This window comes from Lepidochelys kempii, chromosome 1 (genome assembly GCF_965140265.1).
Source record: "Lepidochelys kempii isolate rLepKem1 chromosome 1, rLepKem1.hap2, whole genome shotgun sequence".
NCBI classification, from domain to species: Eukaryota; Metazoa; Chordata; order Testudines; family Cheloniidae; genus Lepidochelys; species Lepidochelys kempii.
Window position 1 is genome coordinate 95,408,414 of NC_133256.1, and position 13,878 is coordinate 95,422,291.

Genomic DNA, 13,878 nt, shown 5'->3' on the forward strand with positions numbered 1-13,878 from the left:
TGATAGTTCAGTCATAGGAAGATGACTAGACAACACTGGTGAGAATATAAGCAGGTAAGATTTGTAAATTGGAATTTGGAGGAAAGCATAGAATGTGAGAAGATTAGGAGGTCATAAAAGCAGAAATGCAGGGAGAGGTGAGATTATACAGGATTGAGGAAAAGAAGCTAGCATTTGATATAGTGTAAAAGGAAGCTACTGGAAGGATTTGAGGTGAATGATATGTTTGGAGTAGTGGAAGTAGAAAATGGCTTTAGCAGTGGTAGTTTGGATGGACTATAGGAGGAATAACTGATGTGGGAAGATTGGTGAGATGTGACTAAGGCATAGGTAAAGGGTTTAAATGAGTAGAGATGATGAGGAAAGGTCAGATTTTGTTAAGTCAAAGAAAGAAGTGGCAGGATTTAGTGAAAGGCTGGATATGAGGAGAGAAGGAAAAAGGTGTCAAAGATGACACCAAAGTTGAGTCTGGAAGAGGAGAGGAAAGAAGAGTAATCAGTGATGATAGAGAAGGAAGGTGGTAGAGAGGGATCATGAGGAAAGATAAGAAGTTCAGTTTTGAACCTCCTGAGTGTGAAACGGTTGTGGATCTCTCTGGAGATGTGAAGGTGGAGGTCAGGAGGTAAATTTGGGAGTCTTCAGGATAGAGATGGCAGCTGAATCCATGGAAGCAGATAAGGACTAAAAAGAGAATGTAGCGAGGATGAGCTACTACCAAAGGGGATGCCTGTCAGCTGACGAGGGTGAGGGCAGTCTAGCCTAGTGGTGGGGGAGGGGAGGTGTCAGGAACAAAGGTCTAGGGTCAGAGCTAGATTCGATAATCAGAAGCCAGAGCCAAGGGTCAAACCACAGAGCAGGAACCGGAGGCCAGAGCTCAGGTCAAGCTGGAGTCAGAAACCAAAGCCATGAGTCAAGCTGACAGTCAGGAACTGGAGTGAGCAGGGTAGCAGGCAAGGAGGGGTTCAAGGCAGGGGCACAGCAACAAGGTAATGCAGGAGCAGGCACAGTGGTGGGCATGAGACAGCTGAGCAGCCAGCAAGCTGCTGCTGGATTAAAAGCCAGCCTGCTGGCCTCTGCAGCTGCTCAGGTGGTATGGCCAACCAGGCAGCTTGCTGCAGGCCAGCTGTACTGATGAGACTGTTTGGACACTAGCTCTGCTGCAGGCCCTGATCCCTGACAATGCTGAAGGAACTTTAGGAGAGAAATCAGGTAAGTTGAGAGTCATGAAAGCCCAGGGAAGAAATGGACTGGTCGATAGTATCAAAAGCATCAAACAGATCAAGAAGAGTAAGAACAATGAAGTGACCCTTCAAATTAGCACGTAGCCTTGGTAGGGGTGGTGTCAGTGGAATGGAGAGGGAAGAAACCAGCTGGAGTTGATAAGAAAGCACACAACATACTCAAGCACTGTCAAGATGAACGGGAAGAGGGGAATACACCTGTTGTTAGGAGGGAAGTTGAATGGAAGAAAGGGTCTTCAATAAGGACTCAAGATCTTGCTGCTAAATGAACCAGAGGTGAAAAAGTGATTGGAAATAAGGTAAAGAATGAGGACCAGAGAAGAACCAGAAAGGAGAAGAAGCTGTAAAGGGTAGGCCTGGGTAGCAGAAATGATAGGTGCAGAGTATGAGACACACTTCTGAGTTAGAGACTAGAGTGAAGGACAAGCGGTTAGAATTAGAAGAGGGGAGGATAGAGGCAAATGTCAGAGTGAGTAGCACAGTTCCTGCCAGATAGTGTCCATACTCCTTTTAAAATATTGGCAAAAGGCTGGAAGAGCGAAGAGGAGGAGAGAGTCATAACACCTGAAAAAAAACATTACACTTTCAGTGACGGAACATAAACAATAAAAAACAACCGAGTGGGTTAGTGAACGTCTGGCTCTTTCCCACCTACCTCCAACAAGCTTTTTATTTTGTAGCAAAAAGATCTCCTCTAATCTGGTCACAGCTCTGTCTCTACTACATGCTAGTCTAATATCCACAACCACTTACATGTTTAACTTGCATCCTCTCCTTGGCATGCATTTTGAATAAGCAATCGAACAGATTCTGTTGCCTGAATATATCCTAGAGAAGATGTAGTGCTGGCTTTGAGGATTTTTCTGTTTCCCCCCTGATTAACAGATATGCCAAGTCTTTTCTGCTTTAAGGGATATGTGCATTACTAGGCACATTTTCACTATGAACTACAGTTTGTAGATAGGGCAGAGCTGGCAGAACTCAAGAGTTTGTTCTGGGATATTGTGCTTTCGCTTCTCTCAGTTTGTGGCCACACTGAGGCTTTATTTGCACTGCACCTGGTATGTGAGCAAAACAGACTCCTGCTTCTAGTCCCCTCACAATCAAGACCATTCACTGAAAACTCCTTAGCAGTCTAATACTCATTCTGGGATTAGCTATTTTCAAGCATTTCTGTTCAGACCTGTCTTATATGATACACCTTTTTCTTAACTTGTTTCTCCTACTTAGTTTTTCATAGTCTAGAAGCTCCTTGTGTTGCATGTTTGGATTCCTAACAAATAAAACCACAGGATGCAGGCTCAGATTTTGAATACAGACAATTAAACACTTCCACACTTGCTAAAATGAAAAGTCAGATTTACATTGACCTTAAAATCACCCCTTCTGTAAATACATTTCTAAAAATGTAATTATGCCTAAAATCTTATTAAAAGCCCACATTTTTCTGGAATGAAGTTTATCAGTTCTTTGCCTGGACAAGGAATAATGAGTTTATAAACAGTAACAATTGTAAGAGTCAAGTGAGCAAAAGAAACGGTGCCACAGAAGAAGTCTAGTCACATAGCTGGTTAGATGGAAAACTGCACTTTAGTATCTATTCAAATTGTCCCTGGGAAACAGAAAGCTTTGCAAAGGGAAAGAGGTGACATACAGTTTTAGGGCCTGATTCAGAGCCCTGTTGACCCCAGTGGTCTTTGAACCAGGTCCTTAGTACAGCACTGCACTGAGGAGCTCTCAGAAGGAACCATTATAGCAAATCAGTGATCTTTCTACACCAAAAGAAGAGTAAACCTCCTAAATTAAATTTGACCTCACTAGCTCAGCTATGCTATGCAGAAATTTTGCATTAAAGCTACCTGCTCTCATCTGAATAGTCTACAATATTCAGCCTTCTAATACTGTTATTGTTTTTACCATCCACAGCTACTGTTTTTCTTCATTTAACATACCCATGTACACCAGTATTAGACAATAGTTTTGTTTCAGATCTGGAAAATAAGAGACTTTTTGGTTATTTATAATCCTCTCAGCTATGAGGATGCTTCTTCCAACACAGGATTTTTGCTCACTTCATAACAAAACAGGAAACAAACAAAAGGAACTTTTTAAAATATCGAAATGGCAGTGAACATGTGAAAAATAGATAGAAATAAGAACTACTGATAGGAGAAAAACTGGTTTTATTACACAAGCAGAATCAGCAGTAAGAAATACTACACCAAAAAAATCCAAGGTTGAGAATTAGGAGGATGCTCACTTATAAACACTCAGCCCCAGTTGGATATTTTGCAGGAGACTGTTACCCACAAGTGGCAGCATTGTGACAGCCTTCTCCAAAGGATCTGTAACCTACAAAAAAAAAAAAAAAAGGCCTTTAGGAACAGGACAGATAACATCTACTCTGTGTGTGTGTATTCTCTATTTCTCTGATCATCCCATTCCTCTTCCTTTAATGCAAATTGCTGTTGTGACGTAGGCGAAGGACAAGCAACAATAGACAAAGCCTGATTCTAAGAAATTAACACACTCAAATGTGTTAGTGATCTTTGCCACCCTCCTTTTCACCCATTTACCCCAAATGACAAACATTACCCAGTGCCAACAGCATTGTAGCCCGGAAGCTCACTGCTCCTGTTTCATGTGTTGAATTCTAACTAGAAAAACCACAGGACTCCCAGCTTAGTCTTCTCCAAAAAGATGGATAAACAGCACTACAGCATTTAATTTTCCAAGAATTCTTTTAACGTCTCACTGTTCAGCTTTATAAAAAAAAAAGTTAGTACATCTTTAAAACCTCCTTTTGCCCCCAAATCTGTTAAAGTTTCATCCTTTACCCTGGAAATTGGTCTGAAATACACAGTCAGATACAAAGGTATGCAAACGAAGGCTTCATTAGGGCAGCACAAGGGATAGCGGCTGTTATGAACAGCAGAAAATATCTGAAGATACAATATTAGTACCATATGAGAAAAAGCAGTTTTACTCCACTCTCAAGCTACGTTACAGAGAGGTAGCTGCTAAAAGGCCTTCTTTTCAGGATGTCTGACTTCACTCCTACCTGGAAAATCCTCAGAATAAGAGAGGTTTTCATGTCTCCGCTTGTACTAGCAGATGAGTGCTTTGTTGGCAAGATTTACTAAAATTGCTTAATTGATTCCTTCTTCGCTAATATCCACCCAAAGAACTCCAGCATTTTTGGTAAATGATTGACACTTCAGCAGAGCAAAACTAAGAGAGTAAAATAACCTGTCACACCAAATGTTCTATTCATGTTCTTAGACAGCACCCATCACCATGGTGATATTGGTGCCATCACAGAGAGAGACATTCTTGACACAGAGACAACCTACGGTCATGTCTCCTATGAGGCTGAGCTGCGTTAACGGTGGCACACTGCCACGGTGTCAGTAGGCATTATTGTATGCCTTAAAGCATAGTGCCTCCTAGGAGTTTTGGGAGGGGAACATGTTATAGCATGGTCTCCTAGAGCAGTCATCATGGCACTGCAGTCTGTCCCAGGGAGCGGGGGCTTGGTGATGACTGGCAGTAGCCCAGACTGAGGCAAGGTGGGGATAGTGGGTTGGGGATTCCCCAGGAAGGGGAGACCCAGAGGCAGAGTGTGAGGGTACTGCCAGGGGGCAGAACCCCAGAGAAAGGGGCGCTGGGGTCTGTGAGAGACACAGGGGCCAGAGCTGTGCAGATCATCAGCCTGCAGAGGGCGCTCCAGGCTGGAAAAGAGCTAATTCCCACTGACCAGCAGGAGGCGCCGCAGGGGTGAGTCCTGCACTTTTACACCCCACAACCACTCTAAGCCACTTTGAGGACTTCTCTTCCGTTCCTCTCTGGGATGGGGTTTGGCAGGACACTGAAGCCTCCAACAGGGGACCTCTGGGCCTAGGCCACCCTCTCACAGACCCCAATGCTGATGGGGACCTTTGGACATCAATATAAATATTTGCTAATAAAAATCTTGAGGATAATGAACTCTTCTGAAGTTACAAACTCTGTGTAATCCAGGAAATATCAGAGCATACCTATATTTTATTATTTTATATTAAATATTAAACTAGGGCCTTCTTACACTGAAATCAGAACTCACATTAATTTCAGTAGGTGCAAGATCAGGCCATTAGGCCTTGTCTACAAGGGAAAATTTTTCCAGTACAACCTAATGTGTGACTTTATACGAGAATAACACCCCCGCACCTACATGTAGACATTCTAATTCAGGTATAGGAGTGCCTATTTTGGTTTAGTTTATGTCCCTTGAGAAGGGATTTAGATAAATTGAAAAAAGCCCCTCCTATACCATTATATAGGGTTGTATCTAAGGCAAAGATTTTGTCACAGATATTTTTAGTAAAAGTCACGGACAGGTCATGGGCAAAAAAGAAAAATTCATGGAAGCCGTGACCTGTCCCTGACTTTTACTAAAATTATCCCTGACAAAATGGGGATCTGTGGGTCCTCACATTGCCTGAGGTGGGGCAACTGTGCAGTGGGTAGGGGCCTCCTGCAGCAGATGGCGGCTGTGGGGTACCCTTGCTGCCTGTAGTTCGAGGGGTCCCCCGCTGCCCATGGGGGCCAGGAGCTGTGGATTGCCTCTGCCTCCCATGTCAGCCAGGAGATGTGGGGTATCTCCACCGCCCACAGCTCCAGAGGCCTGCAGTGGCCAGGAGCTCAAGGTTCCCCCACGGCCACAGCGGCTGGGAGCTGTGTGATGCCCCCACCGCCTGCAGCGGCTGGGAGCTCTGAGAGTTCCCCCTCTGCCCGTGGTGGCTGGGAGCTATGGGGTTCCCTGCTGCCTATGGCAGCCAGGGGCTTGGGGGGTCCTTCGGCCACTGGCAGCTCCAAGGGACCCCACCGCCCGCAGCAGCTGGGAACTGCGGGGTACCTTGATGCCCCTGGTGCCTTGGAGCTCCAGGGGCCACCAGAGGCAGTGGGGGTACCCACAGCTCCCTGCCCCATGCGAGGAGGGGACCCTGCAGCTCCCGATCACTGCAGGCTGAAGTCATGGAAGTCACAGATTCCGTGACCTCTGTGACTAAATCGTAGCCTTAGTTGTACCAGTATAACTAGACCTGTATAGTATATACCAGTATAATTGGAAAGACTTTCCAAGACCTGAGTCTGTTAAAAATACACAAACTGCTACTGTGCAGAGGTACAGAGCACCTACAACTTCTTTTAATTTCTACATTAGGTGTTGGTATCGATCACTTTCCAGGATCAGGACCTATGTCACTACTGCTCAAGATATTGAGTAGCTTAAGTGTCCTACTTTGTGAAAATAATTTTATTTTTAAAGGGGCACTCACCATCAAGATAGAAATTATAGACTTGATTCTGCTAGTCTTCTACAGGAAGAATTCTCATTCACTTCATTTGGAGCTTGGTGCACGGAGAACATGCAGGGTGGACCCTATGTAAATCCTTTCTTTAATAAAGGTGTGATACAAAGATCTGTAAGAAACTAAACATTATTTTGTGATTTGACCCCCATTATCTGGCATGGTTCATCTTTACAAAAAAGACTATACTCCTCCCTTATGGTAGAAGTCAGTAACCACCTACTTCAGTTGCTACTGTTACATCTTCCTTTTTTCTTTTCAAATCAAATTCAAATAAAATATAATATCAAATAAAAATAATGTTGTGGTAGGTGTCACCAGGCATCACTGTTACACACACAGTTCCAAACTCTATTTCTTAGCATGTGAACACGTGTTTAGTATTGGAAGACATGCTTGTCTTATTAGTTTTTGATTATACAAACTTCTAGGTAGATAGAGCTGTTCAAACAGCAAGAGAGTTTGTTTGCTATAGTCTCTGATTAAGATCAAGTAGAATTGCCCTTGGGAACTGGGCATTGGTACTAGGCTGAGATTCTTGAAAGAAGGGTATTGCCTGTATGCTGTTTGACCACCTCTGTTCTAGGACTGGGGTATGTGTTTAACTTAAAACAGGTTCAGTTAGGCTTAAGCTGCACGTAAAAGTTGTATTGGCATAGTTTACATCAGGTGAGGGCGTACAAAAAAAATAAACCACACCCCTGACCAACATAGCTATACTGACAAAAAAAACCAGTTTAGATGCAGCTCTGTTGATGGAAGAGTGCTTCTCTCAACATAGCTAATGTTATTAGGCGAGGCAGTGTTGCTATGCAGAGAGAAAACTCGATCAGTGTATACTACATCTACAGTAGGGAGCTATGCCAGCATTGCTGTGCCAACATATCTATACTGGCATTGGCTCCATAATGTAGTCATAACCTCAGAATACACCCACACTCTACATCACTGATTCCATTTCCACTTGGGAGCTGACCTGCAAGGCCCTGACATCTGCTACTGCTTGGCAGTGGGGCAACAATAACCACCATAGACTAAGAATTGGACATCTGGTAGTAACTACTATTGCTGAACTTCGCTGACTTTCTGATCACACGGCCACATCGTGTTCTCACAACGGTTTCTTCCAAATATCTTGGTTGACCACTGAGATGGACACCTGGATTTGCCTGGTATTCTTCATTTTCAGTGACTAGGCAGGTGTGTGTTACTTCTGACAGTAGTATTCTGGATATCCTCAAGAAACATTGGTTTTGTTTATATGTCTCTGCTTCTTTGTAGACTCCCAGGAGAGATTAAGGGATTTGACATTTATGCACTGGATATAGTTGTAACACTGCCAGGTTGCCAGTCATTTATTATTTATTGTTATTATTACTTTAGATCTAACATTCTCTGCCACTGGGTGGTAACTGCCTGGCATCCTTGAGCTCTGGACTTGGTTACTGCAAGTCATTTTTATATCAAGAGTGAAGCCACACAACAGTACAGAGGCAGCAGCCCATACGCTTAGCAATACAGGTCACATGATACATCTCCCTGGTGTTCACTGAACACCTCAGCCTCCCCAGTGAATACATAGTCCAGTTTGAGGATCTGTTTCAATATTCAAACCCCTTCCTGGGTAACGTTTTAAACCAGGATATAGTTCTGTTGTGTGTTAATCAGTGCTTTGAAAGCATATGCCTCTGAGTGATCATTTGGGACATCTGGGACATAATGCTTTGTATACCTCAGAAGCTGAGAAGAAGTTACTTAAACATGTATAAACTTAAAGGAGAATTGAAGATACAGATGTTTGCTCTTTCTGTAGCAAGTTAGAGCTGACAAGACCCTTGGCTTGAATCCAAAACTGAAAATACTCTTGCATTTTGGAGTGGAGATGTAACCTTTTCTCATGGGGAGCATTCATGTTTGGTAGCCTTATTCATATCATTTGGAGCTACACAGATTCTTTACTTGTTTGGCTTTATTACAGTGACCATTCTGTTGACCTAGTTAGCTGGTGTTTATATTCACTCAGTCACATTTAATTTAATTTCAGCTTTTGCATAGTTTCTCAGAGCTAATGAAACTTCCTTTATATTATAGCATGACCTCAGAGTCATCAACCAAAATCAGGGCCTCCTTGTGCCAAGCACTTTACGTAGGCAGAGCAAGAGACAGCCCTGAAGCATTTAGAATCTAAATGGACAAGACAGATAGGTACTTCATGTATGTTTCATGGTACACTGGATCTATATCAGTGTGATGGTTAATGTAGCTCACTCCATTAAATACCCCCATCAAATTCTTTACAAATATAATTTGCATTTTGTTTAGTAGACAAGTTATACACCCATTAGATCATCTGCATTGCCAGACTACTTTTGAACCCAAGCTTACCAGTTCAATAATTTCAAATTCTATTGAGTAGTATCTTTCTTTATATAGACATGCTGATGTTAGAACATTTTTGCCAAAGATTTAGTTGTCTTCTGACAAAATAAATGTAATAAAGCTGTGATACGCGGGTGTGCTCATTTCCCAGTCACATGACATGGGGTGAGGTTACAAAAAGTTATACTCCTATCATATGGCAGTGGGCAAAATTTTCTGATTCCAATGGTTATGATTACACTTACACCATAGTTTTCTTTTAAATGAAAGATTTTAAATACTGTAATTTGTTTTTAACATTTCTGCTGCTCATTTGTTTTAAATTCATCCAGACAAAAACAAGAGACTGGACAATTTTACTTTTGTATGCCAGTAATCTTCGCTTCTGGGTTCTCATACACAAGCCCAAGGCTGTCACTGTATTCCAACAATGCGTGTTATCGCAAAAAAAACCAACAACAACAATTCAGTGACATTTTTAAAAACATTAAGCTATATTTCAGTTCTTAAGAGATTGTGTAAAAATCTCTTATTTTATAACTCAGACCCTAAATTCAGGGCCTAAACTAAGCTGACAGTACCCTACTAACTGAAGTGTACACTAACTTACTTGCACACCTTTTCACTGAGAACCAAGGGGCTTGCTAAACATGTGGAGGATGTTCTACATATGAAAAGCGAAGGCTACAGTTTTTGCATGCGAACACGAGGTTTTGTCAGAAATGGGACAAGACAGGCTTACTTTTAATGAAAAGAAATCAATGAGCAGTAAGTCCATCGGGGTGGGGGGAGAACAGACATTTGCTTTACGTGAACACCTTTCCCTTCGATGTCTGAAGTGAAGACTTACTAGTCTGCCAGACAGTTGGTGGATTCAACCATGCCAAAGATCCCACATATGTAAGAGATATACAAACGCAATGGATTAGTGATATTTATAGCTTACCCCTAACCTCCTGTGGGATTCACACTTTCAGAAGAAGGTGACATCACTGTGAAACTTTACCCTGCTTAAGTGCCGAGCAACATGTCTCCTTATTTTAAGATCAGATTATCCTTCCTCCATTGTTTTCCATTTGATTTTGTTTCTTTTCTCCATTTTGGGGAAGGGCAGCTCACTATTTTAAAAAGGTGATGGAGCATGTCAGGATTTAAAGAGTGAAAGGAAAGAGATTGGTTTGGATTTTCTCCCCTTTCTTTATGGGTCCTAAAGCTCAATATACTTAAAGTGCTGACTGTAGGTACATGGGAGAAGAAAGCTTTTGTGTTCTTATAAACCCCAACTATAGAGGTAGTCAGAAGGCAGGAAAGAAGTTCAAACAGTTCTTTAACCACTTTCCATTTCAATGGGTGTTTATCAGCAATATTCCAGGGTTTTAAAGATCAGCATTTTAAGTTCTGATAAAAAGTTTGAAGAACTTACAGATAGCACAATTCAAGAGTTATAATGAATATAGATGAACCTGTTGTAAAGGATAGGGGGCTGTCTGCAGTTTACATCTGAGTTTATAATTTTCTGAATGCGGAATAATTTGCAAAATGGCAATAAAATTGTGTGTTTATATGTGACAGTAACTGAAACTGTGCTAATTCAACTGATGGATACTCTTAGTTAATTTCTTATTTAAACTATCCCTAACAAGCTTCTGAATTGCAGTAGAATTCTCAATCCTCTATAATTTTGGAACATTCCTTTATTTTGATGTCATCTTTATCTAAGATAATTCACAAAATAGGTAGAGTAGATCAAAATGTCATAAATCAAGGGTGTATCTCATGTCTACTTATGTTAATACAAATTTATTATATTTTATATTATTATTATATGAATGGGTATGAAAAATATAGACAATAGTAATTTCAAGTGTTAACATTTTCAAAGATCTGACAAACCAAGAGTCTCAGTAGGATATTGGTGAATCTGAGGGGACCCTCATGCAGCCTTGACCATACAGATGTGCATTGTCTGAAGGTTAAATTAATAAGAAAATCGAGGGGGAATGACACAAAGAAGAAATCTGTATAGTTCTAAAGACTGTACTTTCCATCAACAGAATTTGGTCCAATAAAAGATATTACCTTATCTACCTTGTGTCTAAGAAAATGGTGTCATTTTAAAAGCCTTCTGAAAGCACAGGTTATAATTCTGCAGATATTTTGTTGCTGTATTCTTACTAAAGGTGGATAAATACTGCAAAACCATTTCCTGAAAGTTTGGTTGATCGATTTACTTCAGTCATGCTCACACCCCTTTCGTGTTCACTTTCCAAGCATTTTAGTGCATATCAGTTTGCAGAAACCAAATTTCAAGGCCGCATGCTCAAGTCCTCATGGAAATAGCATTTCAAATTAGCATGCATGAGTATTCATGTGCGAAATACTTGTACAATGACTCTGCTTGAGCCAACAACAGATTTGAACCCAGAAACTTCAGTGCTAAAAACACTAGTCTCTATTGCTGAGCTAAAAGACCAACTCTTTGGCTGGCAGCTGTATTACTTTAATAGCTTCATATGTTGGACTGGCCCTTAAAAGGGAATGAAGACCCCTCAGTGTGCTAGTGTGCATTATGACCCCAATGCTGCTTCTATTGAAGTCAATAGCAAAACTCTCATTGACTTTAGTGGTTCAGCATCAGGGTCTATGTTGGCACACTATCCAGTCAGGGAACTGAACCATAACATGTGACTTACATGACCAACTACAATTAACCAACACAGCTCAAAGAGTGTATAATAAATAAATAAATTAAATGTAGGGAAACCCGCTCATGATCAACCAATAGTTAAAGCATTGCAGTAATAGCTAGTTGAATCCTTTCAAATAACAAACAATTTCAAGTTAATGCAGGCTCCTGGATAGTCCACAAGCAGAAAGGGATACTAGATTTATACTAGATCATTCATTGCAAATGATTTACTCGACTTTAATTTTTATTGGTATATATGAAATTGCCATTGCCCTGTTTGAGACGAGGTGCTTGGCTAGTATTATGTTGTAGTAAGCCACCATGTGCTGTAATATAGTCTGCGGGGCCAAATTCTGAAATCCATACTGTCATGACTACCAAGTGAATGGAGATGCTCTGGACTTACACGAGTGTGTATAACAGAGGGTAGAATTCAGCCCCATATCTGGCTTGGCTTCCTTTTGCTCCCCTTGAAGTTTATAGCGGTGGGAACAGACAGCGTACCTCTTCCCTGCTAATGTTTATTGCCACATTCACTCTTTATAAAAAATAAATTCCACTTCATAAACCTCAAAATCATATCCTAAATGTATTTTATATTTACAGATATTCCCTTTTCTTTTCTTGTTTATCCTATCTGCGTATAGGAAATATCTCTGGCCATTCAAGGGTGAAACATTCTTTTCAGCTTTCTTTATGAACCCCCAAAGCCTCTGTGTTTGACCACTTTAACACAGAGAAGGATTGCTGTAGCAATAGCAGGGAGTTAACTTACTCACCTTTCTGAGTCTTCATTCCTCTATATCAGGAAGTTGTTTTGAGTTGCCTTTGCTTGAGCTTTCAAACAAGGTCCTGCATCAGTGCTCCAGAGTGCAGAGAGGAACATAAAAATGAAGGAGAAAACAAAATATTACACGTGTTTGAAGAAAATACATCAGTTTCTAGAAGGGGAGCAGAGTGAGACTCTTCTTAGCTGCTCCTAGCAAAGAATGATGGAATGAGGCATAGCTGCACATTGTGTTATTACTCCAACTCGTAGAAATAATTACTGTGGGACAAAGTCCCAGCACAATGAAGATTTTGCTTGAATAAAGACTAAAGGCTGCAAAGATTTGGTCCAGTGAATTAATCAGCTATCAGATAAACAGTATTTTTCCTCCTTGTTTTCATATCCATTTGTCAGAGTGGGGGGAAGGGGGCAGGCAGGGATTTGGAATTGTTTAAACTATCCAATACCAGAGGTACACACACAAAATACAGGGCAGCGTGCAAGAAAGATATTCTGATAAGGATGAATAGCCATATGAGGAAGGGTAGTGTGCTTAAGGCACAGGACTGGATTCAGGGGATCTGGGTTCTATTCCTGACTCTGCCGTAGACATCTTTGAGAAGGTCACTTATGCCCACATTTTGAGTGCCTCCATTTTCAATACTGTATTTAGGCCATGATTTTCAGAGGAGTTGGACACTCACCACTACTAATGACTTGAAGAGCAGCTGTGGGAGCTCAAGACCTCTGGTTTTCCTGGTTTACTGTAATATACCAGGCCCTAGTATATTTTTGTAAAATAGGTAATAAGACTTAATATCTCTCAGAGGTGTTGGAAGATTTCATATATTAAATGTTTTGAAAGGTGTTAAAGAATTCTCCAATGGGAGGTGCTATAAATGAAAAGTCTAATTATTATTATAATAAAGTGAAAACAGTATAATTTAGAGATGCTACTTCACTAGAGACCGTTGATAGCCTTTCCATATAAACAAATTCTCAAGACTTGACACATTCAGATTCAAATAATACATCCATTGTATAAAGACAGAGATATAGAGATTATATAGATTAGGAAGCTTCGCATGTTGTTTTCTTGTAAGCCTTATACATGAGAAACCTCGCCTATGCTAGTAGGCTGATTGGCAGATTTTGCAGAATCAGGCCCTGATGATAAATTTAACATATAGATGGTTTTAGTCTAATCAAGGTTTAAATGGCCTATGCAGTGTTTATTTTAAGAAAAACACTGGCGATACCGTATTTATGAGATTTCATGTTATGTGGAATTAAATAACATTACAGTGATGTTTGTCAGGACAAGAACGCATCATTATTATTCTCTGTGTTCCAGTTTTATTGGCTATGTTAAAGTATTGTACTTTTTTAAAGTCATGTTTTGTCCCCACATCACTCTGTATTTGAATAATAATGTCTCTATCATTA

The 13,878-nt window shown here is 40.8% G+C and overlaps 1 long non-coding RNA gene across 1 annotated transcript; it reads right to left on the reverse strand.

The window, feature by feature from the left end:
* Positions 1–3,494: 3,494 nt before the first annotated feature.
* Positions 3,495–12,496, reverse strand: LOC140904898 (uncharacterized). The gene is made up of 3 exons (XR_012156672.1): positions 12,443–12,496; positions 6,563–6,717; positions 3,495–3,593 (listed from the first exon to the last, which is right to left on the reverse strand). It is a non-coding gene; the product is annotated as an uncharacterized lncRNA (long non-coding RNA).
* Between the last annotated feature and the right edge of the window lie 1,382 nt (positions 12,497–13,878).